This window comes from Rhagoletis pomonella, unplaced genomic scaffold, assembly GCF_013731165.1.
Source record: "Rhagoletis pomonella isolate Grant_MI unplaced genomic scaffold, Rhpom_1.0 Rhpom_scaffold_00013, whole genome shotgun sequence".
In the NCBI taxonomy this organism is placed as follows: domain Eukaryota; kingdom Metazoa; phylum Arthropoda; class Insecta; order Diptera; family Tephritidae; genus Rhagoletis; species Rhagoletis pomonella.
This window is the reverse complement of record NW_023458567.1, coordinates 13,210,910-13,214,895: the sequence shown is the minus strand read 5'-3', so window position 1 is coordinate 13,214,895 and position 3,986 is coordinate 13,210,910. Positions and strand designations below refer to the sequence as shown.

Sequence of the window (3,986 nt, the reverse complement as noted above, 5' to 3'; positions counted from 1 at the left end):
TATTATTTTTTACGATAATGAAAACAAGTTTAGGCAACTCCTTTAAAAGTCGATAAACTGGAAAATTCGAAACTCTAAGAGTCGTTTTCTCAAGTAACCTGTAACTGTAAAGATCATTTTATATTTAAGGGTTGCATTAAAATTCATGATTGTGTCTAAAGTAATGCATTTTATTATCGGTTTTAAATTGGTTTACAACCAAGAACACACACTTATGTCAAAAACCGATAATAGAAATGCTTAACTTTAGATATTAAGGGTTAACACTAACTACAGGTTAAACATCGTTATCGACGTTAGCGATTCCCTGTAGTATGCATGGAGTCGAAGACGTCGATAACGATGTTTAACCGCCGATTAGTGTTAACCAGACATTGAGTAACCGGCCCTAAGTGGGCTTTAAAGTTAAAAGTCACTTCAGAACACGGTCCTAAGCTGGAAAGTATTTATCATTGAAAATTTTGAAAATTCAGTCAACATTTTGAGGTTTTCGAGTTCTACGAGGCTTTTCCACTTCAAAGGGGGCTCATTTTCATTTAATTTAAATTATTTCGTGCTTTTAGCTTAAAAATTTGTGCGTTTTGCCGTAGGATTTAGTAAAAAATATAGCAAATGTATGCATTGTGTTCATAATTTGGTAAGAACTAGCAAGCCTTTGAATATTCAGGTATTAATGACTTATAAAAACATACATATCGTCACCTGAAATGCAAAAAGACGTAACAAAGGCATACCTGATATGGAAAATGTCGTAAGTCAAATTCTTTAAATGATGTGGGAGTTGTAATTCAATGAAATCAATTCAAAACTGAATTTTGAATTTTTATTAGTTACGACTTTTTGCATTTCAGCGACGATGTTAGTTACGTCTTTCTGCATTTCAGGTGACGATATGTATTTTATCAACTGATTCAGAACATTATTACTGTAACAATGAATTGTTATCGAAAAATCGATGAAAAGCAAAAATATTTTTAATTCGTAAAACTTCTCCGATATTTACTTCTCTACTTTTTATTTGTGTGCTGATAATACGCATTTGTTTCGCTGTCCCCTTCACTCAATTACTAGTTTTGTCCCTTCCCCTTCCCCCTCTTCCTCTCCTCCCTCTCTCTGAATCGATCCCTCCCTAACTAACTTACAACAACACATCAATGCACAAATTTCATCTACTCTCTAGCGCCATTGCTGCGCTACTCTCCCTCTCCTGTTTAATCCGCTTCGCCGCACTCTCGGCGCTCAGCAACATTTTCATATCCTTATCATCGTCAACATCATCACAAATATCAATCTCTTCTCTATCACAATCATCGTCATCATCGTCACCACACATCGCCTCTTCCGCCTCTGCTTCGGCTTCCCGTTCGCGTTCGCGCTGCTCGTGCACCTCCTGTCGTCTGCGTTGCATTTCCGCTTCCGCCGCCAACAGTTGTTGCTGATGTTGATGCGCTTGCTGCCTTCGTTGCGCCTCCGCGTGCTGTTCGGCCAATTGTTGCTGATGCAGCTGTTGTAGATGTTGTACATGTTGTAAATGCTGTTGCTGATTGTAGGGATGATGCTGCATGACATGCGCATGTGCTTGTGCATGCGCCTGCTCTGCGAGGCCGCTCATGGTGCCGTTGGCTAGATCTAGGCCGACGCCGCCGCCACCGAGAGCGCTGCTCCCCACCACATCGTGGTGTCGTTTGTGTTTGGATGGCGCGTCGAAGAGCAGACGCGATATGGAGAAGGAAGAAATCGGTGAATTATGTGTGCTGCCCGCTGAGTAGGAGGTGTTCGTGTCATCTGAGGTGGGTGTTTCACGATCACTCTCGTCGGATTTTAGTATATCGGCGGCTTCGAGAGACTTTTTGTGCATGCCCAGCAGCCATGGTGCTACCGATTCATCGTCTTTGGCTGATTTGAGTATAGTTTCGGGAAGCGGCAGCGAGTGCCGCACCATGGCACCGTAGAGGCCATATTCGGCCATTTTGGTGCTATGACCCCAGCATTTTTCTGTTTTTCGCCACTTAGCGCGTCGATTTTGGAACCAAACCTGTAAGAAAAGAAGGAAGTTGTTGAGTTGTGTTTCCAAATGAATTAAATTGAAGCAGTTTTGAGAAAAAGAACGAGATTGCAACAGTATTTAAAGACGAAAAAAGAGAAACTCATGAACTCTCTGTACTCAACATTTTCTCGCGAAATGAAGGCGAGGGATTATTCAAGTTCTGAGAAAACCGATTTCATACTAGAAATTTCAAATAATAGCTCCATTTTTTATTTCTCGGCCCGGGCTTTATTGCCTTAACGTGATTTTCTACTAGAAAATTACAATTGAAAAACTTGGGTGCTTTTCTTTCTGGTTTATAGGCAGCGTAGACAGCTACAAAGTGCTTCCAGTTGTCGTGATTAATCTTAGTATCTTCACAGAACTACTGACCCCGCATGTCGGATGCCAACGCACATGTGAACCGGTTGGGTTGAAAATAGGTCTTTGGCCTCGCTTGGATGTACTTCTATTAGCGGTGTTGTTATACTTACTTACTGGATCAATGGGTTACCAAGCAAATGACCGGCACGGTCATGACCTCAAAGACTTGAAGTGTGTCGAGCACTTGCTGAAATTTGTAGTCCGCTAACTTGGATCAAAACTAGTCTTAAGTGGCACCCTAACCCAACACAACCTCACCTACGGACTGATATTCCTAGTTATTAAGTTAGCGCCTTCACTAAGAAAAATCTCACAAGGGTGAGTTGGATCGCTATCGTCAACGATCTTCTGGAGGGTTTAGAGAAAATCGTCTGTAAGATGGTTGAAATCTAGGCCGCCAGTTGTGGTTAGCCTTAACAAGATTGAGCTTGTTATTTTGCAAGGAGAAGCCACCATCGTTTAAGACGCTGCAGAGTGCAAAGCACTTCGTACCCCGCTACTCTTATAAGGTAATGCTAAACATTGTGTCCGTAGGTATAGCAGAAAAAGCTGCCGCTGCAGGGTCGTCCGAGAAGGATTGGGCGGAGTTTAGCATCCGAAACCACAGTCATGTGAAGTTATTCACGGCTGGGTCGAAGCTGCATCATTTTCAAATTTTCAAATTTTGGCTATGGGATCACTGCAGTGTTTTCCAAGCGGATATAGCCAGGCCGTAATCAGAGCCATTGGCGCTTTCATGATAAGTTAGAAAGGTGTGGAGGAATACCAAATTTTCACTCAATCGCAGCAGCTCACTTCACTATCAAGCTTTCTTGGGTTCGATGGCCCAGCTATATCACACGTAACTCCACGGCCAATGAGCTAGCCAGTTGGATACCCTTCAGCCATTGTCGCCGCGTAAAAAATTGTGACGGTTCTATTGGCTACGTGTGGTCTGCATCTGGACAGATGGGCTTTTTTCAGCGTAGAAAACGCTGGAATGCAAGACGGCTAGCTCCGTTTGGGCACGGACTGTCACGGAAAAAGTTACATGTATCATTGCTGGTGGGTAATCTAATCCGCCATTATGCAATCGGCAAAGCTCTGTATTACCTTAAGCCTCTACAACAGCAGCAGCAGCAGGATGATGCTTTAGAACTACCTCAGCATCTTTGACTCATCTGCCCCGATTTCGTGAGTTTTGGTTTAAATCTGTTAAGTTTTTCGGGAATAGAGATTAGTCAGACGAAAGCTCACGTGCTATCTTACATGTTTGGAACTCTGATCAAGTCATCTTTTCTCCCGAATGTGGAATTGGATTTCTGGTTGTATTTGTCCGAGAGGGTATCTCAGTAACACCGCTAGAGATTCATCCAAGCAAGTTCATGCCTTTACCAATTAATCTGCTCTATCGTTGTCTTCTATTTGGCTTAGTCACCGAGCGTAGCTTCAACTTGGCATTACTTGACTAGCTTAGACTTGACCTGCAATTAAAAGTACCGGTACTTGACATATCACCTATCGGTCACAACGCGAACATACCGGTCTTGGTATTGTTACGATTATCCTTGAACCCTCGTCCGGATTACCCAAATAT

At 42.6% G+C, this 3,986-nt stretch overlaps 1 pseudogene; it reads right to left on the bottom strand.

Annotated features, from left to right (window-relative positions):
- Positions 1-343: 343 nt before the first annotated feature.
- Positions 344-3,986, bottom strand: part of LOC118748831 — a 73,630-nt pseudogene continuing 69,987 nt past the window's right edge.